Source organism: Cervus elaphus, chromosome 33, assembly GCF_910594005.1.
Source record: "Cervus elaphus chromosome 33, mCerEla1.1, whole genome shotgun sequence".
NCBI classification, from domain to species: domain Eukaryota; kingdom Metazoa; phylum Chordata; class Mammalia; order Artiodactyla; family Cervidae; genus Cervus; species Cervus elaphus.
Window position 1 is genome coordinate 8,853,610 of NC_057847.1, and position 24,130 is coordinate 8,877,739.

General features: G+C 55.6%; 4 pseudogenes; all 4 read left to right on the forward strand.

Annotated features, from left to right (window-relative positions):
* The first annotated feature begins 4,559 nt into the window (after positions 1-4,559).
* On the forward strand, positions 4,560-4,678 carry LOC122688791 (annotated as a pseudogene).
* Positions 4,679-10,883: 6,205 nt separating this feature from the next.
* Positions 10,884-11,002, forward strand: LOC122688785 (annotated as a pseudogene).
* A 6,222-nt stretch (positions 11,003-17,224) lies between these two features.
* LOC122688773 lies at positions 17,225-17,343 on the forward strand (annotated as a pseudogene).
* Positions 17,344-23,562: 6,219 nt separating this feature from the next.
* Positions 23,563-23,681, forward strand: LOC122688774 (annotated as a pseudogene).
* The last annotated feature ends 449 nt before the right edge of the window (positions 23,682-24,130 follow it).

Sequence of the window (24,130 nt, forward strand, 5' to 3'; positions counted from 1 at the left end):
GACACGAGGGCGAGAGTTGATGCCCTTTGAGGATCAAGGCAAAGGTCTGCAGATGAGATTGAGTATAAAATACTGCGGGGACGGTCGAGGCTGAGTGAGGGAGCTGGTGAAAGTCTGGCTCGCACAGTGTTTCCACCTGCGTCCCTGGGAACCCTGGCTCTTCAGGAGCGTTTGTATCACATCCGCTCTGTCTCTTTCTGACACGCACACTTGTTTTATAGTCTGTTGATTATGAGAATTGCTGTCAAAATGACATAGCTCTTTCAACAGCATAACTTCTGGAAGTATTTATTTAGCGTGGCGTTGTCTAGTCACTAAGTCGTGTCTGACTCTCTTGCTACCCCACCTGCCAGGCTCCTCTGTCCGTGGGATTCACCAGGCTAGGATACTAGGGCGAGTTGCCATTTTCTTCTCCAGGGGATCCTCCCAACCCAGGGATTGAACCCATGTCTCCTGCATTACAGGCGATTCTTTCCCACTGAGCTATGTTGGAACCCCCTTATTACTATAGTATGTACCACCCAGCAATTCTTAATGAATCTCAGGACCCTGGAACCCCACTTGAGAAACACTGGTTGAGCACTGTCAACAGACTTGGCCACAGAAAAGCCCACGGTCTCTCTCGACAGCCTCCCCTCCCTCTGCGTCACCTGCTCCCAAGCCTCTCCTCTCTGGGAGCTACAGTTTCTCTCAGGAGCTGGAGGAGCAGCCATCAGTTGCAGGGTATGTTGGTTTCGGCCCATGGAGGTCAAAATACGTGGTGACCCGTGGCAGCCAGGAATGCCCTCTGCTCTGGCCAGCGGGTGGGTGAGAGCTCTGTCTGGGGTGTTAGGTGCCGTGAGTCTCAGGGAGGAGCGAGGCGAACACTAGTGACACTCGAGAGCGGTGAGTGAGAGCCTCTAACTGAGCAGCACTGGGTCTACTTCATTTTTAGGCAGACGGGGAATCATGGGAAAAGGAAATTCTGGTAGAAACCTGTAGATAATTGGGGTGGGAGTGGGAAGGGGTACGCAGTCCCTGTGCTGGAGACGGAAACAATTTGGTCTTGTGAGGCTGGGAGAGGAAGGGCTTGTTATTCGAATGTTTGAAACTTGGAAATTCTTTTATGTGGTTAACTGATATGTGAATGTGTGATTGCATTGTCCATATGTTTGGTGAAAAGAACCTATTTTGGCAGGAACTGTGGAGTGATAGTGAGCTCACTAGCACCTCCTTCATATATAGAAAGAGTTACATACAGTTTTAAAAGCAGTGGAAGATCGCTGTAGCAGGTTTGAGCAAATAAGAATGGTGTTATGAGCAGCATGGAATGTTGTGTGGTGGGATTTTCCTTGAATGTGAAGCCCAGTATATATATTTTCATCTCCAGTATCTGGTGTACAGTAATCAGTCGGCCTTTGATTGAAAGTGTGGATGAATAAATCCCTAATACTCGTCCTTTTGAAAGCCTGACTTTAAACTGATGGACCAGCGAAGAACCCTTGAGACTAACTTCACTTTGTTTGCCAAACAGAGTCAGAATTATCCAGATGACCTTTAGGTTCTTGTACAGATTGGTAGTCACTAGTCTGACATAGTTGATGGTTGCCGATGAGAAAAAGAATTTGGGGCCTTAACAGGTAGAAAATAACTGACTCTTGTTTTACAAGATTTGCACAAGTTTGCAAGGAGAAAACTGACATTATGGGCTAGAAGAAGCAGTTGGTCTTAGTGTACTGATGAATAGTAAACTGTCCTTGGAAGTAAAGCTGTGACAAACCTTGACAGCATATTAAAAAGCAGAGACATGACTTTGCCAACAAAGGTCCATCTAGTCAAAGCAATGGTTTTTCTAGTAGTCCTGTATGGATGTGAGAGATGGACCGTAAAGAAAGCTGAATGCTAAAGAATTGAAGCTTTTGAATTGTAGTGCTAGAGAAGACTCTTGAAAATCCCTTGAAATGCAAGGAGATCAAACCAGTCAATCATAAGGGAAATCAACCCTGAATGTTCATTGGAAGGACTGATGCTGAAGCTGAAGCTCCAGTACTTTGACCCCTTGATGTGAAGAGCTGACTCTTTGGAAAAGACCCTGATGGTAGGAAAAACTGAGGGCAAGAGGAGAAGAGGGCGACATAGGATGAGATGGTTGGATGGTATCACTGACTCAGTGGACATGAGTGTAAGCAAACTCAGGGTGATAGTGAAGGAAGCCTGACATACTGCAGTCCATGGGTCGCAGAGAGGCGGGGACGGTTTAGCAACTGAGCAACAGCTATGTAGTCATCCCTGGATATCTGCAGGGAGGGGGGCACGAGGGAGCATTGATGCAAAAAAGGTGTCGAAGTCCCTTAAATAAAATGACACAGTTCTTGCATAGAACACCCCACCCTGCCCTCCTGTGCACTTTTAATCACCTCAGGGACTTATAACGCCTCATGTGACAGACGTGCTGTGTCAGTGACTGCTGGAGTGAGGGAATTCTAGTTTACCTTTGGGAACTTTATGGAACTTTCCCCCAAACAGTTTGGATCTGCATTTGGTTGAATCCTTGAATTCGGAGCCCAGGATGCAGACGCCTGAGCACATCATGAGTCAGACTGGTCACCAGGACCACAGAGATGCACAGGGCGTGGCCCGTCTCTTGCAGAAGTTGTCAACATGTCTGCGCATCACCAGTAAGTCATGGTGGTATGTGTGGCACAATCCAGAGCAAATACAAGGTCCTGTGTTGTTCTGGAGAGAGCCTGGTTATAGTAGGGGTTGAGGTGGGCGAGGCAGGCTTTGCAGCAGATGGTGTAGCTTTACTTGTCAGTATTCTTCTGTCACATCATATTCCAAAAGCAAAATTTATCAAACCGTCAAGATTGGCCAGTCTGTCATCAAATCAACTTTCCCTGCTAAAAGAAGTTTTCTTGGAGGAACTAGTCTTTGCTAGTTAATCCCATCAAGAGAAATGCCTGCCTTTCAGAATAATCCGTGAGTTCAAAACAGAACCATCCCTTCACTTAAAAGTTGATCAGGTTCTGTCATGTCCAGCAGTTTTTGGCTGGGCTGCTTTTCTGTGTAAACAACAAATAATCTTGAAGGGATTTTCCCTTCTGAGGACTAGACTCAAATCCAAGATAGGGTGATCTACTCAAATTTCTTCATACACTTAGGCAATGAAGTATTTAGGCTGTTTTGAAACATCTCTGTGAATGATAGAGACATTAAAATCAAAATCATCCAGATTCTCCATAAAGCATAAGTTTGTGTTTTGGTCAGCCTATAAAGTTCTCTACCTTCTGTTAAAATGTAGAGAATCCTCTCCCATAAACACACAAATTTAGAATTACTAAGTTTTAGCTTGAGAGTTTCAAGGATAAAAGAAGACACTTGGGAAGAAAAGAAGCCTGGAGCTATTTTTGAATGAAAAAGAAAATTCAGGAGAATCAAAATCTTTTATTTTTGTTGCATGACTTAATAATTCAACTGTACTTTTCTTTCTCCCAAAGCAGATAGGCATAGACAATGATTGCAATAGGTAAATAGGCACTTTTTGTTTTAAAAATCTTATAACAGTTTTCGGATCAAATTCCTTCCAGATTTAATTTGATTAATTTCTGAATAAGAACTACCATTTTTAAGTAAAATTACTGCATTTCAGAGAGTCTTATAGTTTATCTGGCATGTGGGATCTGAGTTCCCTGAGCAGGAATTAACCTCTGCCCCACTACAATGGAAGCTCAGAATCCTAGCCACTGGATTGCCAGAGAAGTCCCTCTAGAGGGTATTACACGTAGCTCAAAAGCAAGAACGGGAAATCATATTGATTTAAACCATGCTGGAATAACTATTTTGCACATCACCAATAGCCAATAATGGTTTCCCTGATAGCTCAGTTGGTAAAGAATCTGCCTACAATGCAGTAGACCCCGGTTCGATTCCTGGGTCAGGAAGATCCCCTGGAGAAGGGATAGGCTACCCACTCCAGTATTCTTGGGCTTCCCTTGTGGCTCAGCTGTTAAAGAATCCGCCTGCAACGCAGGAGACCTGGGTTTGATCCCTGGGTTGGGAAGATCCCCTGGAGAAGGGAAGGGCTACCCACGGCAGTGTTCTGGCCTGGAGAATTCCATGTCCTCTATAGGACATGGGGGTCACAAGGAGTCAGACACTACTGAGAGAGATTCGCTTTCACTTTTGATAGGCAATACTATTCGGAAGATTTGGAGATGCTCTGGTTTGCATTTCACAGATACACTTTAAAATACCTCATGTATTAGGCCAAGCTTTACCTCAGACAGATCCTAAGAGATATGAAAATGTGTAGAGTTTTGCTGTATTTAAGCAAACCCTGGCTGGGCCAGGCGGGTTGTGGCCGGGGTTGGCGGTGTGCGGAGGCGGGGCGGCCTCGGACGGCCGTCGGGCTGCCGGCCCTGGCCGACCGGAGTCCGGTCGCAGGTCGTGCGGCTCAAGTGCAGCCCGCGGCCCTTGGAGAGGTGTGGCCGGCTGGCCTGACCGGCAGGCAAGTCAGACCGAAAGGGAGGCGCAACGCAGGGTTCTTAAGGTTCTAAACGCGCCAGGCTGCAGCCAGCCCCAACTAGGGCCATATCACCCTGAACACGCCGGATCTTGTCTGATCTGGGAAGCGAAGCAGGGTCTGGCCTGGTTAGTACTTGGGTGGGAGACCGCCTGGGAATACCGGGTGCTGTAGGCTTCTTGCCTCCCCTCTCCTTTAGCCCTGCCCCCCCCCAGGCGCGGTTGGCCGCCCCGAGCCCCACCTGCCCCTGGCCCCTCAGAGCCGTCGCCTGCCTTCCAGCCGGCCGGCCAGCCGGCCTGCCGGCGGCCCTCGAAGACAGCAGCAGCCCAACTCTTGGGTCCCCGCAGCCCCAGCCCCTCCGCCGGTGGGTGGCCGGGGCCCCGACTCCCGCCGCAGGCCTGGGTTGCCTCCGGATTTGGCTTCCAGGAAACCAGATGACAGTCGGGTCTCCATCTGGGGCTCCCTTGGCATGCCTCAGGCAATCCCGGGGGCTGCCCCAGCCCGAGCCCCAGCCCAGTACTCCCAGGCGACCGTTCGCGCGCGTGCACACACACACACACACACACACACACACACACACACACTCACACACACACACACAGAGACAGAGACACACAAAGACACACACAGAAACACACAGACACACCCCGCCCCGGACAGGTGAAGAGCTGCAAAGCACAGGGAAGGGAGACTCAGAAAGAGGGGAGAGAGTCCTAGTCTGGCAGAGACAACCCTCACAACCCTCACGTTCGGTTTCAAAAGCCCCGTGGTCCAGTGAAGAACAGGGCGGATGTAGATAGAGTGGTGGCGGAGTCAGCCAATGCACAGACAGCGAGGGCGGAGCGCGCGCAGCGAGCCTCTGACGGCGGGCGGGCGGCGTGCGACGCAGTCGGGCCCCCTACGCGCTGCGCCCGGAGCGGCGGCGGTCGGTATCGGTGCTGGAGACGGCGGCGGCGACGGTTTCGTGGCGGGCGCGCGCTGCTCTCTGAGCGGCGGGTGGTGGTGCGGCCTAGCCCCTCACTCCTGACACTTCCCCTCCCCCAGCGCACCGCGGTAAGTCGGGGGCCGGGGTGGTGGAGGCCGGAGACCGGCGGGCTCCTCCTCCACTCTGGGAGGGCGGGTGGGCGGGTGCGCGGGGCGTCCCAGGCCCTCTCGGCGCCCCAGTCTCGCGCCCTAGCGCGCACCTTCTGCCCTGGGGGAGCGGGCCCCGAGGCCTGGCCCTTGAGGCTCTGAGGAGGGATTGCTCTCTGTGGGGTCTGGGCCCGGGGCTCTGGCGGTCAAAGCCTCCCTTGAGTGAGCGTTTCTCGAGCAGGTTGGACTCCTTCATTTGCCCGGCAGTGGTTAGGTGGGCAGGCCCTCTGCGGGAGCAGCGCCTTGAAATCCCGAGGGAGGGTTTCCTCAGCACTTCGCTGATCACCGTGCGGGATTGGGCTTTCTTTGTTTTGGCTTCTCCAAGGAGAGATTTGCAACCCCAGGGGAGGGTGAGTGGGTCGGGAGTTTGTGAGCTTATGAAAACTGCATCTGAGAAAACTAAGGTCATTGAATGGAGTGAAACCTTACTTTTTGTTCTCCCACGTGTCCCGCGTAAAGCTAGGCGAGAAATGGTGTGGTTTCTGGATTACTTACTCTAGGCATAAGGACCTTGGAAATTAAGTCAATTAAGTGTATGAACAATGTTTCTTGAGAATTTGGCACATTCTCTGTGTTTAGAATTGAACCGAAGTATTTTTCATTTGTGTCTTTTACCCAGGAGATACTCATACCACCCCTCCCCAAGATTTAACAATCAAGAATGTCTTCAAACATTGTCAAATGTTACTTGGGAGGCAAAACTGCCTCTCAGTGAGACTGCTGCTGTACAGAGAATAGTCCCAATATTTCAATAAAAACATCTTACCTTTAAAAAAAAGAAGAAGAAGAAAGAGGGAGAGAGAGACAGCAAGAGGACCACACAGATTCCCCACCCCCAGCCCCACCCCCACGCCTCCACACCCTCCCCCGTCCATCGTGGGTATGCACCCAGCCCCCGGTCGGCCTGACCACAGCCTCGCCCACCGACACCCTCACACACACACTCTCACACACTCACCCTCTGGTCTGGGGGCGGGGGCTGGGTCTTGCCTTAGGGAGCCAAGCTGAAGGGGACCTTTGAGACTTCGGCTGCGAGGAAGTCTTGGGGACCCCACGGGGGACTGCCAGCCCCGGGGCACCGCGTCCAGCCTGGGCCGCCCCAAGGGAACGCCCCCTCCCTTGGGGAAGCGGCTTCTTCCGCAGGGCCTCTCTCTGGGGTGGTCACGGTTGTGCCAGTGTGTCTGTCTCGGATCGGATGCCATCCTCTCTCCCGTGTCTGTCTCCCTCTGTCTGTCTCCACCTGTGTGTGTGTGTGTGTGTGTGTGTGTGTGTGTGTGTCCGCGCGCGTGTCTGTCTTCATCTCCCTCTGGCCGTCTGGGAGTCTGTCTCTGAACCTTCATCTCTTTCTGCCTCTGAGTCTCCTGACCCCCGGCCTCTCACAGGCGCTGTGGGTCTGGCTCTGGCTGAGGAGCTTGCGCCGGCCGGCTGTCTCCCTTGGCCTGGGTGCGTGCGAGTGTGTGTGTGTGTGTCCGTGTCCGTGCCCCTGCCTGTCGCTCGTCCGCTCTCTCAGGAAGGTCCTGTGCTTGGCGGGCGGCGTGGGGACAAGGGGGGGCCGCGGTCGGGCGAAGGGGCGGGGCTGCCGCGCTCCAGTCGCCGGCGGCGGCCGGCCCGCCCGCAAGCCAGACACCTCTGGGGCCACTTGGGCCTGAGCAGCGATCCGGAGGGGTGGGTGGGGGACCCGAGCGGGGGGCGGGCCTGGAGAGGCCCAGGGTGGGTGGGCGCCCAGGCCTGCACGCCTAACCGGCCGCTCGTGGTCCCGGCAACCCTCCGGGCCCCCGGGCCGGGCCAGGCTTGCTTGCCAGGGCGGCGGTGTGCGGGGACGGGGCGGCGTCGGCCGGGCTGCCGGGCCTGGCCGGCCCGAGTTCGGTCGCTGGTCGTGCGGCTCAAGTGCAGCGCGCGCCCCGTGGAAAGGTGCGGCCCGGGCCGGCTCGACCGGCCCGTCAGAGTGAGAGGGAGGCGCAGCGCAGGGCTTTGAAGGCGCCTGGCGCCAGCCGCCTCCCTCTGATGAGATCATACCACCCTGAACGGGCCAGATGTCTTCTGATCTGGGAAACTAAGCAGGGTTAGTTAGTACTTGGATGGGAGACCCCCTAGTAGTTAGGAGCTCCAGGCTTTTGCACAAAGTAGACGACAAGCCAACGTATAGGTGATGAAACGTTTATCGTGAAAAATCCAATGAAACCTGAATTCGAAGATGGTTTATGGCATAGAAGCAAGTGTTTTCCATTAGGTTCCCCCCCCCCCCCCGAATTAACTTGCATGATGGTTTCCCATTAGCATAATGCTTAGTTTTTATTCCTTCTTTCCTTGTCTGTATCCATCTTTTTGCATCATCATGTGGTGCCTTATTGGCATAATTTTCCGCCTTTTTTCTTTTTTGTAACTTTTCGAAAAAGGACTTCTTAGGCATTAACATACTGATATGTCCATAAGGGGGAAAGACTTCTTCCCTACAACTGCATTGAAAAAATTTGAACTTAAGAAAATCTGTTTTAAGGTAGCAGAATTATTATTTTATCTTTCCAATCTAGCATTTGTGAAATCCTTAACTGCTGATAAGTGTTCAGGCTTCCCTGGTGGCTCAGCTGGTGAAGAATCCACCTGGCATGCAGGAGACCTGGGTTCCATCCCTGGGTTGCAGAGACCCCCTGGAGAAGGAAACGGCTACCCACTCTAGTATTCGGGCCTGGAGAATTCCATGGACTGTATAGTCCCTGCGTTCGCAGAGTCAGACATGACTGAGCGACTTTCACGGGTCACCAACAACGGTTCAGCCTGAAATAAGAACTTTCAAACATCTTTGAACACAGACGCTCTTAACTTATTTTCCCTCTGGGATCAATATCCTGCATTTCCTTTCAGGCTACGTATACACAATAGGCACAGAACTCTCTTATTGTGTCTTTTATTTGCATATAAATTAACAGCCTAGCAAATTTAAAATAGAAACACTAAAGACAGTGTTGCGCAGAGCAATCTCTGTTAAATGCCCCATTATCTCACTGAAGTTCCTATACACATGCAGGGACTGAAGGAGGACAGGAAGATGGCAGAAGAGCAACCCGCGAGCCACTGCTGTGTCTGTGCGCATCAACTACAGACTGCAAGGTAAGGACCGTATTTTACATAAATAGAAACACAGTTACAATTCAGATTTCCTTTTTAAGTTGCCTCCATAATTGGTTTGCAATAGCAACAGATTCTCCCCTTTCTTCATAGCCATACGCCAACACGTATCATTTTTAAAAATCTATTAATGTCAGACAAAACCATCACAATGCTTCAGGAGTGACTTCAAGAAAACTCCAGTCAAGTCACAGTACTCAGGCAGGTGGGTTTAATAAACAAGTCCTAGGTAGATATCAGTCCACCTCAAAGTGGGCAGTAATGTTGGAACACATCTAGGATTTCCTTTTTAAACACATGCTCCAAGGAAAACAGTACTGAATTTACCAGAGGAACGGTAAAAAGAGGACATCACTGGAAGGGAGTTTACACAGCCAGTCTGGCCCTGCGGTCTGACGCTGGGGTGGCATCTATCTGCTCGCTTGGCCCCTGTGTCCCTCGGGGAGGACACGGGCTCGAGAGTGCAGAACAGTATCATCACTAGGACTGCCCGGAGCTGCTGCGAACATCCAGAAAGTTGCACTTGAAGAGTTCTTTAGAGGGCTTCCCTGGGCATCCAGTGGCTGCTCCCAATGCAGGGGCCTGGGTTCCATCTCTGGCCAGTGAACTAGATCCCATACACTGCAAGTAAGAGTTTGCACGCCACAATTAAAGATCCCATGTGTGGCAACCAAGACCTAGTGCAGCTTACAACAGAGAAAAAGGCACCACACGTTCTTTAGAAAGTGCTATAAAAGGCTATGAACGATTGCTTCTTCGAAGCAAATAGTAAAAAATACGTGTATTAGTTGCTCAGTTGTGTCCGAGTCTTTGTGACTCCATGGACTATGTAGCCTTCCAAGTTCCCCTGTCCGTGGAATTCTCTAGGCGAGAATACTGGAAGAGGTCGCCATTCCCTTCTCCAGGCGATCGTCTCAACCCAGCCGTGGAACCCAGGGCTCCTGCATTGCAGACAGATTCTTCACCACCTGAGCCACCAGGGAAGCCCAGGAAATACGTAGACCGGACTCCTATGAATAAAGACAGGTGCCATTAGAGAGAAAATAACCTACTAGGTTCATTTAGTTCTATTATTGCGCTTCTCCTTGGGAGTTAAAAATAAGAGTACTTCTGGAGAACCTGACAAAGCTGTGATTTATCTTAATAAAAGACTTCTGATGGAGATCTTGAAACCTGTTTCCTGAAAGAAATGAGTTATAAATATATTTCTTAAGCCTGGTGGCAACGTTTCTAATGACAGAATTCATCTCCCATGCAGCTCAATGAGTCCCTGTTTTGAAACAAGAGAATGAATGAAAGCGTTGAGTTCAGCAGCCATGAGGTTCCCTACCGTCACAGCTCACAGTAAGGCAAGAAGGATCAAAGTAACTGTTGTCTGTCTGTTTTAGCAGTTGGTTACCATCCAGTAGATCCTGTCTTCAATTCACGTAGAACTCTTTACGGAAGATTCTGAAGGCCCTCAGGAAGGTCCCGTGCTTGGCGGGCGGCGTGGGGACAAGGGGGGCCGCGGTGGGGCGAAGGGGCGGGGCTGAGGCGCTCGGGTGGACGGCGCCGGGGGCTCGCGGTGGGTTTGGGCCCCGGGCAGGTGCCGGGCAGGATGGGCGCTCAGGGCCCCGGCTGCGCTATGCCTACGCCGCGGGAGGCTCAGAGGACCGAGGGCCGCGGTCCGCGGCGGGCCCGAATCAGACACCTCCGGGGCCACGTGGCCCTGAGCCTGGATGGCCAGTGGGGCGGGGGGTGGGCGCGGGCGCCGACAGGGGGCGGGCCTGGAGAGGCCCAGGGCGGGAGGGCGCCGAGACCTCCGCGCCCCTCACCCCAACCCCAGGCCCAGGCATGCACGGCCAGCCGGCCACTCGGGGTCCAGGAAGCCCTCCGGGGCCCCGGGCCGGGCCAGGCGGGTTCTGGCCGGGCTTGGCGGTGTGCGGAGGCTGGGCGGCGTCGGGCGGCCGCCGGGCTGCCGGCCCTGGCCGACCGGAGTCCGGTCGCAGGTCGTGCGGCTCAAGTGCAGCCCGCGGCCCTTGGAGAGGTGTGGCCGGCTGGCCTGACCGGCAGGCAAGTCAGACCGAAAGGGAGGCGCAACGCAGGGTTCTTAAGGTTCTAAACGCGCCAGGCTGCAGCCAGCCCCGACTAGGGCCATATCACCCTGAACACGCCGGATCTTGTCTGATCTGGGAAGCGAAGCAGGGTCTGGCCTGGTTAGTACTTGGGTGGGAGACCGCCTGGGAATACCGGGTGCTGTAGGCTTCCTGCCTCCCCTGTCCTTTAGCCCTGGCTCCCCCGGCGCGGTTGGCCGCCCCGAGCCCCACCTGCCCCTGGCCCCTCAGAGCCGTCGCCTGCCTTCCAGCCGGCCGGCCAGCCGGCCTGCCGGCGGCCCTCGAAGACAGCAGCAGCCCAACTCTTGGGTCCCCGCAGCCCCAGCCCCTCCGCCGGTGGGTGGCCGGGGCCCCGACTCCCGCCGCAGGCCTGGGTTGCCTCCGGATTTGGCTTCCAGGAAACCAGATGACAGTCGGGTCTCCATCTGGGGCTCCCTTGGCATGCCTCAGGCAATCCCGGGGGCTGCCCCAGCCCCAGCCCCAGCCCAGTACTCCCAGGCGACCGTTCGCGCGCGTGGACACACACACACACACACACACACACACACACACAGACACACAGAGACAGAGACACACAAAGACAGACACAGAAACACACAGACACACCCCGCCCCGGACAGGTAAAGAGCTGCAAAGCACAGGGAAGGGAGACTCAGAAAGAGGGGAGAGAGTCCTAGTCTGGCAGAGACAACCCTCACAACCCTCACGTTCGGTTTCAAAAGCCCCGTGGTCCAGTGAAGAACAGGGCGGATGTAGATAGAGTGGCGGCGGAGTCAGCCAATGCACAGACAGCGAGGGCGGAGCGCGCGCAGCGAGCCTCTGAAGGCGGGCGGGCGGCGTGCGACGCAGTCGGGCCCCCTACGCGCTGCGCCCGGAGCGGCGGCGGTCGGTATCGGTGCTGGAGACGGCGGCGGCGACGGTTTCGTGGCGGGCGCGCGCTGCTCTCTGAGCGGCGGGTGGTGGTGCGGCCTAGCCCCTCACTCCTGACACTTCCCCTCCCCCAGCGCACCGCGGTAAGTCGGGGGCCGGGGTGGTGGAGGCCGGAGACCGGCGGGCTCCTCCTCCACTCTGGGAGGGCGGGTGGGCGGGTGCGCGGGGCGTCCCAGGCCCTCTCGGCGCCCCAGTCTCGCGCCCTAGCTCGCGCCTTCTGCCCTGGGGGAGCGGGCCCCGAGGCCTGGCCCTTGAGGCTCTGAGGAGGGATTGCTCTCTGTGGGGTCTGGGCCCGGGGCTCTGGCGGTCAAAGCCTCCCTTGAGTGAGCGTTTCTCGAGCAGGTTGGACTCCTTCATTTGCCCGGCAGTGATTAGGTGGGCAGGCCCTCTGCGGGAGCAGCGCCTTGAAATCCCGAGGGACGGTTTCCTCAGCACTTCGCTGATCACCGAGCGGGATTGGGCTTTCTTTGTTTTGGCTTCTCCAAGGAGAGATTTGCAACCCCAGGGGAGGGTGAGTGGGTCGGGAGTTTGTGAGCTTATGAAAACTTCATCTGAGAAAACCAAGGTCATTGAATGGAGTGAAACCTTCCTTTTTGTTCTCCCACGTGTCCCGCGTAAAGCTAGGCGAGAAACGGTGTGGTTTCTGGATTACTTACTCTAGGCATAAGGACCTTGGAAATTAAGTCAATTAAGTGTATGAACAATGTTTCTTGAGAATTTGGCACATTCTCTGTGTTTAGAATTGAACCGAAGTATTTTTCATTTGTGTCTTTTACCCAGGAGATACTCATACCACCCCTCCCCAAGATTTAACAATCAAGAATGTCTTCAAACATTGTCAAATGTTACTTGGGAGGCAAAACTGCCTCTCAGTGAGACTGCTGCTGTACAGAGAATATTCCCAATATTTCAATAAAAACATCTTACCTTTAAAAAAAAGAAGAAGAAGAAAGAGGGAGAGAGAGACAGCAAGAGGACCACACAGATTCCCCACCCCCAGCCCCACCCCCACGCCTCCACACCCTCCCCCGTCCATCGTGGGTATGCACCCGGCCCCCAGTCGGCCTGACCACAGCCTCGCCCACCGACACACTCACACACACACTTTCACACACTCACCCTCTGGTCTGGGGTCGGGGGCTGGGTCTTGCCTTAGGGAGCCAAGCTGAAGGGGACCTTTGAGACTTCAGCTGCGAGGAAGTCTTGGGGACCCCACGGGGGACTGCCAGCCCCAGGGCACCGCGTCCAGCCTGGGCCGCCCCAAGGGAACGCCCCCTCCCTTGGGGAAGCGGCTTCTTCCGCAGGGCCTCTCTCTGGGGTGGTCACGGTTGTGCCAGTGTGTCTGTCTCGGATCGGATGCCATCCTCTCTCCCGTGTCTGTCTCCCGTTTGCCTTCTGTCAGTCGGTCTGTCTCCCTCTGTCTGTCTCCACCTGTGTGTGTGTGTGTGTGTGTGTGTGTGTGTGTGTGTGTCCGCGCGCGTGTCTGTCTTCATCTCCCTCTCGCCGTCTGGGAGTCTGTCTCTGAACCTTCATCTCTTTCTGCCTCTGAGTCTCCTGACCCCCGGCCTCTCACAGGCGCTGTGGGTCTGGCTCTGGCTGAGGAGCTTGCGCCGGCCGGCTGTCTCCCTTGGCCTGGGTGCGTGCGAGTGTGTGTGTGTGTGTCCGTGTCCGTGCCCCTGCCTGTCGCTCGTCCGCTCTCTCAGGAAGGTCCTGTGCTTGGCGGGCGGCGTGGGGACAAGGGGGGGCCGCGGTCGGGCGAAGGGGCGGGGCTGCCGCGCTCCAGTCGCCGGCGGCGGCCGGCCCGCCCGCAAGCCAGACACCTCTGGGGCCACTTGGGCCTGAGCAGCGATCCGGAGGGGTGGGTGGGGGACCCGAGCGGGGGGCGGGCCTGGAGAGGCCCAGGGTGGGTGGGCGCCCAGGCCTGCACGCCTAACCGGCCGCTCGTGGTCCCAGCAACCCTCCGGGCCCCCGGGCCGGGCCAGGCTTGCTTGCCAGGGCGGCGGTGTGCGGGGACGGGGCGGCGTCGGCCGGGCTGCCGGGCCTGGCCGGCCCGAGTTCGGTCGCTGGTCGTGCGGCTCAAGTGCAGCGCGCGCCCCGTGGAAAGGTGCGGCCCGGGCCGGCTCGACCGGCCCGTCAGAGTGAGAGGGAGGCGCAGCGCAGGGCTTTGAAGGCGCCTGGCGCCAGCCGCCTCCCTCTGATGAGATCATACCACCCTGAACGGGCCAGATGTCTTCTGATCTGGGAAACTAAGCAGGGTTAGTTAGTACTTGGATGGGAGACCCCCTAGTAGTTAGGAGCTCCAGGCTTTTGCACAAAGTAGACGACAAGCCAACGTATAGGTGATGAAACGTTTATCGTGAAAAATCCAATGAAACCTGAATTCGAAGATGGTTTATGGCATAGAAGCAAGTGTTTTCCATTAGGTTCCCCCCTCCCCCCGAATTAACTTGCATGATGGTTTCCCATTAGCATAATGCTTAGTTTTTATTCCTTCTTTCCTTGTCTGTATCCATCTTTTTGCATCATCATGTGGTGCCTTATTGGCATAATTTTCCGCCTTTTTTCTTTTTTGTAACTTTTCGAAAAAGGACTTCTTAGGCATTAACATACTGATATGTCCATAAGGGGGAAAGACTTCTTCCCTACAACTGCATTGAAAAAATTTGAACTTAGGAAAATCTGTTTTAAGGTAGCAGAATTATTATTTTATCTTTCCAATCTAGCATTTGTGAAATCCTTAACTGCTGATAAGTGTTCAGGCTTCCCTGGTGGCTCAGCTGGTGAAGAATCCACCTGGCATGCAGGAGACCTGGGTTCCATCCCTGGGTTGCAGAGACCCCCTGGAGAAGGAAACGGCTACCCACTCTAGTATTCGGGCCTGGAGAATTCCATGGACTGTATAGTCCCTGCGTTCGCAGAGTCAGACATGACTGAGCGACTTTCACGGGTCACCAACAACGGTTCAGCCTGAAATAAGAACTTTCAAACATCTTTGAACACAGACGCTCTTAACTTATTTTCCCTCTGGGATCAATATCCTGCATTTCCTTTCAGGTTACGTATACACAATAGGCACAGAACTCTCTTATTGTGTCTTTTATTTGCATATAAATTAACAGCCTAGCAAATTTAAAATAGAAACACTAAAGACAGTGTTGCGCAGAGCAATCTCTGTTAAATGCCCCATTATCTCACTGAAGTTCCTATACACATGCAGGGACTGAAGGAGGACAGGAAGATGGCAGAAGAGCAACCCGCGAGCCACTGCTGTGTCTGTGCGCATCAACTACAGACTGCAAGGTAAGGACCGTATTTTACATAAATAGAAACACAGTTACAATTCAGATTTCCTTTTTAAGTTGCCTCCATAATTGGTTTGCAATAGCAACAGATTCTCCCCTTTCTTCATAGCCATACGCCAACACGTATCATTTTTAAAAATCTATTAATGTCAGACAAAACCATCACAATGCTTCAGGAGTGACTTCAAGAAAACTCCAGTCAAGTCACAGTACTCAGGCAGGTGGGTTTAATAAACAAGTCCTAGGTAGATATCAGTCCACCTCAAAGTGGGCAGTAATGTTGGAACACATCTAGGATTTCCTTTTTAAACACATGCTCCAAGGAAAACAGTACTGAATTTACCAGAGGAACGGTAAAAAGAGGACATCACTGGAAGGGAGTTTACACAGCCAGTCTGGCCCTGCGGTCTGACGCTGGGGCGGCATCTATCTGCTCGCTTGGCCCCTGTGTCCCTCGGGGAGGACACGGGCTCGAGAGTGCAGAACAGTATCATCACTAGGACTGCCCAGAGCTGCTGCGAACATCCAGAAAGTTGCACTTGAAGAGTTCTTTAGAGGGCTTCCCTGGGCATCCAGTGGCTGCTCCCAATGCAGGGGCCTGGGTTCCATCTCTGGCCAGTGAACTAGATCCCATACACTGCAAGTAAGAGTTTGCACGCCACAATTAAAGATCCCATGTGTGGCAACCAAGACCTAGTGCAGCTTACAGCAAAGAAAAAGGCACCACACGTTCTTTAGAAAGTGCTATAAAAGGCTATGAACGATTGCTTCTTCGAAGCAAATAGTAAAAAATACGTGTATTAGTTGCTCAGTTGTGTCCGAGTCTTTGTGACTCCATGGACTATGTAGCCTTCCAAGTTCCCCTGTCCGTGGAATTCTCTAGGCGAGAATACTGGAAGAGGTCGCCATTCCCTTCTCCAGGCGATCGTCTCAACCCAGCCGTGGAACCCAGGGCTCCTGCATTGCAGACAGATTCTTCACCACCTGAGCCACCAGGGAAGCCCAGGAAATACGTAGACCGGACTCCTATGAATAAAGACAGGTGCCATTAGAGAGAAAATAACCTACTAGGTTCATTTAGTTCTATTATTGCGCTTCTCCTTGGGAGTTAAAAATAAGAGTACTTCTGGAGAACCTGACAAAGCTGTGATTTATCTTAATAAAAGACTTCTGATGGAGATCTTGAAACCTGTTTCCTGAAAGAAATGAGTTATAAATATATTTCTTAAGCCTGGTGGCAACGTTTCTAATGACAGAATTCATCTCCCATGCAGCTCAATGAGTCCCTGTTTTGAAACAAGAGAATGAATGAAAGCGTTGAGTTCAGCAGCCATGAGGTTCCCTACCGTCACAGCTCACAGTAAGGCAAGAAGGATCAAAGTAACTGTTGTCTGTCTGTTTTAGCAGTTGGTGACAATCCAGTAGATCCTGTCTTCAATTCACGTAGAACTCTTTAAGGAAGAGTCTGAAGGCCCTCAGGAAGGTCCCGTGCTTGGCGGGCGGCGTGGGGACAAGGGGGGCCGCGGTGGGGCGAAGGGGCGGGGCTGAGGCGCTCGGGTGGACGGCGCCGGGGGCTCGCGGTGGGTTTGGGCCCCGGGCAGGTGCCGGGCAGGATGGGCGCTCAGGGCCCCGGCTGCGCTATGCCTACGCCGCGGGAGGCTCAGAGGACCGAGGGCCGCGGTCCGCGGCGGGCCCGAATCAGACACCTCCGGGGCCACGTGGCCCTGAGCCTGGATGGCCAGTGGGGCGGGGGGTGGGCGCGGGCGCCGACAGGGGGCGGGCCTGGAGAGGCCCAGGGCGGGAGGGCGCCGAGACCTCCGCGCCCCTCACCCCAACCCCAGGCCCAGGCATGCACGGCCAGCCGGCCACTCGGGGTCCAGGAAGCCCTCCGGGGCCCCGGGCCGGGCCAGGCGGGTTCTGGCCGGGCTTGGCGGTGTGCGGAGGCCGGGCGGCGTCGGGCGGCCGCCGGGCTGCCGGCCCTGGCCGACCGGAGTCCGGTCGCAGGTCGTGCGGCTCAAGTGCAGCCCGCGGCCCTTGGAGAGGTGTGGCCGGCTGGCCTGACCGGCAGGCAAGTCAGACCGAAAGGGAGGCGCAACGCAGGGTTCTTAAGGTTCTTAAGGCGCCTGGCTGCAGCCACCTCCGTCTAGGGCCATACCACCCTGAACGCGCCAGATCTTGTCTGATCTGGGAAGCGAAGCAGGGTCTGGCCTGGTTAGTACTTGGGTGGGAGACCGCCTGGGAATACCGGGTGCTGTAGGCTTCCTGCCTCCCCTGTCCTTTAGCCCTGGCTCCCCCGGCGCGGTTGGCCGCCCCGAGCCCCACCTGCCCCTGGCCCCTCGCACCCGGCGCGCTCAGAGCCGTCGCCTGCCTTCCAGCCGGCCGGCCAGCCGGCCTGCCGGCGGCCCTCGAAGACAGCAGCGGCCCAACTCTTGGGTCCCCGCAGCCCCAGCCCCTCCCCTGGTGGGGGGCCGGGGCCCCGACTCCGGCCGCAGGCCTGGGTTGCCTCCGGATTTGGCTTCCAGGAAACCAGATGACAGTCGGGTCTCCATCTGGGGCTCCCTTGGCATGCCTCAGGCAATCCCGGGGGCTGCCCCAGCCCGAGCCCCAGCCTGGTACTCCCAGGCGACCGTTCCCACGCACACACACACACACACAGACACACAAAGACACACACAGAGACACACCCCGCCCAGGACAGGTGAAGAGCTGCAAAGCACAGGGAAGGGAGACTCAGAAAGAGGGGAGAGAGTCCTAGTCTGGCAGAGACCACCCTCACAACCCTCACGTTCGGTTTCAAAAGCCCCGTGGTCCAGTGAAGAACAGGGCGGATGTAGATAGAGTGGCGGCGGAGTCAGCCAATGCACAGACAGCGAGGGCGGAGCGCGCGCAGCGAGCCTCTGAAGGCGGGCGGGCGGCGTGCGACGCAGTCGGGCCCCCTACGCGCTGCGCCCGGAGCGGCGGCGGTCGGTATCGGTGCTGGAGACGGCGGCGGCGACGGTTTCGTGGCGGCCGCGCGCTGCTGTCTGAGCGGCGGGTGGTGGTGCGGCCTAGCCCCTCACTCCTGACACTTCCCCTCCCCCAGCGCACCGCGGTAAGTCGGGGGCCGGGGTGGTGGAGGCCGGAGACCGGCGGGCTCCTCCTCCACTCTGGGAGGGCGGGTGCGCGGGGCGTCCCAGGCCCTCTCGGCGCCCCAGTCTCGCGCCCTAGCTCGCGCCTTCTGCCCTGGGGGAGCGGGCCCCGAGGCCTGGCCCTTGAGGCTCTGAGGAGGGATTGCTCTCTGTGGGGTCTGGGCCCGGGGCTCTGGCGGTCAAAGCCTCCCTTGAGTGAGCGTTTCTCGAGCAGGTTGGACTCCTTCATTTGCCCGGCAGTGATTAGGTGGGCAGGCCCTCTGCGGGAGCAGCGCCTTGAAACCCCGAGGGACGGTTTCCTCAGCACTTCGCTGATCACCGTGCGGGATTGGGCTTTCTTTGTTTTGGCTTCTCCAAGGAGAGATTTGCAACCCCAGGGGAGGGTGAGTGGGTTGGGAGTTTGTGAGCTTATGAAAACTGCATCTGAGAAAACTAAGGTCATTGAATGGAGTGAAACCTTCCTTTTTGTTCTCCCACGTGTCCCGCGTAAAGCTAGGCGAGAAACGGTGTGGTTTCTGGATTACTTACTCTAGGCATAAGGACCTTGGAAATTAAGTCAATTAAGTGTATGAACAATGTTTCTTGAGAATTTGGCACATTCTCTGTGTTTAGAATTGAACCGAAGTATTTTTCATTTGTGTCTTTTACCCATGAGATACTCATAACACCCCTCCCCAAGATTTAACAATCAAGAATGTCTTCAACCATTGTCAAATGTTACTTGGGAGGTAAAACTGCCTCTCAGTGAGACTGCTGCTGTACAGAGAATATTCCCAATATTTCAATAAAAGCATCTTACCTTTTAAAAAAAAAAGAAGAAGAAGAAAGAGGGAGAGAGAGACAGCAAGAGGACCACACAGATTCCCCACCCCCAGCCCCACCCCCACGCCTCCACACCCTCCCCCGTCCATCGTGGGTATGCACCCGGCCCCCAGTCGGCCTGACCACAGCCTCGCCCACCGACACACTCACACACACACTCTCCAACACTCACCCTCTGGTCTGGGGGCGGGGGCTGGGTCTTGCCTTAGGGAGCCAAGCTGAAGGGGACCTTTGAGACTTCAGCTGCGAGGAAGTCTTGGGGACCCCACGGGGGCTGCCAGCCCCAGGGCACCGCGTCCAGCCTGGGCCGCCCCAAGGGAACGCCCCCTCCCTTGGGGAAGCGGCTTCTTCCGCAGGGCCTCTCTCTGGGGTGGTCACGGTTGTGCCAGTGTGTCTGTCTCGGATCGGATGCCATCCTCTCTCCCGTGTCTGTCTCCCGTTTGCCTTCTGTCAGTCGGTCTGTCTCCCTCTGTCTGTCTCCACCTGTGTGTGTGTGTGTGTGTGTGTGTGTGTGTGTGTGTGTCCGCGCGCGTGTCTGTCTTCATCTCCCTCTCGCCGTCTGGGAGTCTGTCTCTGAACCTTCATCTCTTTCTGCCTCTGAGTCTCCTGACCCCCGGCCTCTCACAGGCGCTGTGGGTCTGGCTCTGGCTGAGGAGCTTGCGCCGGCCGGCTGTCTCCCTTGGCCTGGGTGCGTGCGAGTGTGTGTGTGTGTGTCCGTGTCCGTGCCCCTGCCTGTCGCTCGTCCGCTCTCTCAGGAAGGTCCTGTGCTTGGCGGGCGGCGTGGGGACAAGGGGGGGCCGCGGTCGGGCGAAGGGGCGGGGCTGCCGCGCTCCAGTCGCCGGCGGCGGCCGGCCCGCCCGCAGGCCAGACACCTCTGGGGCCACTTGGGCCTGAGCAGCGATCCGGAGGGGTGGGTGGGGGACCCGAGCGGGGGGCGGGCCTGGAGAGGCCCAGGGTGGGTGGGCGCCCAGACCTCCGCGCCCCTCACGCCAACCCGCAGCCCAGGCCTGCACGCCTAACCGGCCGCTCGTGGTCCCGGCAACCCTCCGGGCCCCCGGGCCGGGCCAGGCTTGCTTGCCAGGGCGGCGGTGTGCGGGGACGGGGCGGCGTCGGCCGGGCTGCCGGGCCTGGCCGGCCCGAGTTCGGTCGCCGGTCGTGCGGCTCAAGTGCAGCGCGCGCCCCGTGGAAAGGTGCGGCCCGGGCCGGCTCGACCGGCACGTCAGAGCGAGAGGGAGGCGCAGCGCAGGGCTTTGAAGGCGCCTGGCGCCAGCCGCCTCCCTCTGATGAGATCATACCACCCTGAACGGGCCAGATGTCTTCTGATCTGGGAAACTAAGCAGGGTTAGTTAGTACTTGGATGCGAGACCCCCTAGTAGTTAGGAGCTCCAGGCTTTTGCACAAAGTAGACGACAAGCCAACGTATAGGTGATGAAACGTTTATCGTGAAAAATCCAATGAAACCTGAATTCGAAGATGGTTTATGGCATAGAAGCAAGTGTTTTCCATTAGGTTCCCCCCTCCCCCCGAATTAACTTGCATGATGGTTTCCCATTAGCATAATGCTTAGTTTTTATTCCTTCTTTCCTTGTCTGTATCCATCTTTTTGCATCATCATGTGGTGCCTTATTGGCATAATTTTCCGCCTTTTTTCTTTTTTGTAACTTTTCGAAAAAGGACTTCTTAGGCATTAACATACTGATATGTCCATAAGGGGGAAAGACTTCTTCCCTACAACTGCATTGAAAAAATTTGAACTTAGGAAAATCTGTTTTAAGGTAGCAGAATTATTATTTTATCTTTCCAATCTAGCATTTGTGAAATCCTTAACTGCTGATAAGTGTTCAGGCTTCCCTGGTGGCTCAGCTGGTGAAGAATCCACCTGGCATGCAGGAGACCTGGGTTCCATCCCTGGGTTGCAGAGACCCCCTGGAGAAGGAAACGGCTACCCACTCTAGTATTCGGGCCTGGAGAATTCCATGGACTGTATAGTCCCTGCGTTCGCAGAGTCAGACATGACTGAGCGACTTTCACGGGTCACCAACAACGGTTCAGCCTGAAATAAGAACTTTCAAACATCTTTGAACACAGACGCTCTTAACTTATTTTCCCTCTGGGATCAATATCCTGCATTTCCTTTCAGGTTACGTATACACAATAGGCACAGAACTCTCTTATTGTGTCTTTTATTTGCATATAAATTAACAGCCTAGCAAATTTAAAATAGAAACACTAAAGACAGTGTTGCGCAGAGCAATCTCTGTTAAATGCCCCATTATCTCACTGAAGTTCCTATACACATGCAGGGACTGAAGGAGGACAGGAAGATGGCAGAAGAGCAACCCGCGAGCCACTGCTGTGTCTGTGCGCATCAACTACAGACTGCAAGGTAAGGACCGTATTTTACATAAATAGAAACACAGTTACAATTCAGATTTCCTTTTTAAGTTGCCTCCATAATTGGTTTGCAATAGCAACAGATTCTCCCCTTTCTTCATAGCCATACGCCAACACGTATCATTTTTAAAAATCTATTAATGTCAGACAAAACCATCACAATGCTTCAGGAGTGACTTCAAGAAAACTCCAGTCAAGTCACAGTACTCAGGCAGGTGGGTTTAATAAACAAGTCCTAGGTAGATATCAGTCCACCTCAAAGTGGGCAGTAATGTTGGAACACATCTAGGATTTCCTTTTTAAACACATGCTCCAAGGAAAACAGTACTGAATTTACCAGAGGAACGGTAAAAAGAGGACATCACTGGAAGGGAGTTTACACAGCCAGTCTGGCCCTGCGGTCTGACGCTGGGGCGGCATCTATCTGCTCGCTTGGCCCCTGTGTCCCTCGGGGAGGACACGGGCTCGAGAGTGCAGAACAGTATCATCACTAGGACTGCCCAGAGCTGCTGCGAACATCCAGAAAGTTGCACTTGAAGAGTTCTTTAGAGGGCTTCCCTGGGCATCCAGTGGCTGCTCCCAATGCAGGGGCCTGGGTTCCATCTCTGGCCAGTGAACTAGATCCCATACACTGCAAGTAAGAGTTTGCACGCCACAATTAAAGATCCCATGTGTGGCAACCAAGACCTAGTGCAGCTTACAGCAAAGAAAAAGGCACCACACGTTCTTTAGAAAGTGCTATAAAAGGCTATGAACGATTGCTTCTTCGAAGCAAATAGTAAAAAATACGTGTATTAGTTGCTCAGTTGTGTCCGAGTCTTTGTGACTCCATGGACTATGTAGCCTTCCAAGTTCCCCTGTCCGTGGAATTCTCTAGGCGAGAATACTGGAAGAGGTCGCCATTCCCTTCTCCAGGCGATCGTCTCAACCCAGCCGTGGAACCCAGGGCTCCTGCATTGCAGACAGATTCTTCACCACCTGAGCCACCAGGGAAGCCCAGGAAATACGTAGACCGGACTCCTATGAATAAAGACAGGTGCCATTAGAGAGAAAATAACCTACTAGGTTCATTTAGTTCTATTATTGCGCTTCTCCTTGGGAGTTAAAAATAAGAGTACTTCTGGAGAACCTGACAAAGCTGTGATTTATCTTAATAAAAGACTTCTGATGGAGATCTTGAAACCTGTTTCCTGAAAGAAATGAGTTATAAATATATTTCTTAAGCCTGGTGGCAACGTTTCTAATGACAGAATTCATCTCCCATGCAGCTCAATGAGTCCCTGTTTTGAAACAAGAGAATGAATGAAAGCGTTGAGTTCAGCAGCCATGAGGTTCCCTACCGTCACAGCTCACAGTAAGGCAAGAAGGATCAAAGTAACTGTTGTCTGTCTGTTTTAGCAGTTGGTGACAATCCAGTAGATCCTGTCTTCAATTCACGTAGAACTCTTTAAGGAAGAGTCTGAAGGCCCTCAGGAAGGTCCCGTGCTTGGCGGGCGGCGTGGGGACAAGGGGGGCCGCGGTGGGGCGAAGGGGCGGGGCTGAGGCGCTCGGGTGGACGGCGCCGGGGGCTCGCGGTGGGTTTGGGCCCCGGGCAGGTGCCGGGCAGGATGGGCGCTCAGGGCCCCGGCTGCGCTATGCCTACGCCGCGGGAGGCTCAGAGGACCGAGGGCCGCGGTCCGCGGCGGGCCCGAATCAGACACCTCCGGGGCCACGTGGCCCTGAGCCTGGATGGCCAGTGGGGCGGGGGGTGGGCGCGGGCGCCGACAGGGGGCGGGCCTGGAGAGGCCCAGGGCGGGAGGGCGCCGAGACCTCCGCGCCCCTCACCCCAACCCCAGGCCCAGGCATGCACGGCCAGCCGGCCACTCGGGGTCCAGGAAGCCCTCCGGGGCCCCGGGCCGGGCCAGGCGGGTTCTGGCCGGGCTTGGCGGTGTGCGGAGGCCGGGCGGCGTCGGACGGCCGCCGGGCTGCCGGCCCTGGCCGACCGGAGTCCGGTCGCAGGTCGTGCGGCTCAAGTGCAGCCCGCGGCCCTTGGAGAGGTGTGGCCGGCTGGCCTGACCGGCAGGCAAGTCAGACCGAAAGGGAGGCGCAACGCAGGGTTCTTAAGGTTCTTAAGGCGCCTGGCTGCAGCCACCTCCGTCTAGGGCCATACCACCCTGAACGCGCCAGATCTTGTCTGATCTGGGAAGCGAAGCAGGGTCTGGCCTGGTTAGTACTTGGGTGGGAGACCGCCTGGGAATACCGGGTGCTGTAGGCTTCCTGCCTCCCCTGTCCTTTAGCCCTGGCTCCCCCGGCGCGGTTGGCCGCCCCGAGCCCCACCTGCCCCTGGCCCCTCGCACCCGGCGCGCTCAGAGCCGTCGCCTGCCTTCCAGCCGGCCGGCCAGCCGGCCTGCCGGCGGCCCTCGAAGACAGCAGCGGCCCAACTCTTGGGTCCCCGCAGCCCCAGCCCCTCCCCTGGTGGGGGGCCGGGGCCCCGACTCCGGCCGCAGGCCTGGGTTGCCTCCGGATTTGGCTTCCAGGAAACCAGATGACAGTCGGGTCTCCATCTGGGGCTCCCTTGGCATGCCTCAGGCAATCCCGGGGGCTGCCCCAGCCCGAGCCCCAGCCTGGTACTCCCAGGCGACCGTTCCCACGCACACACACACACACACAGACACACAAAGACACACACAGAGACACACCCCGCCCAGGACAGGTGAAGAGCTG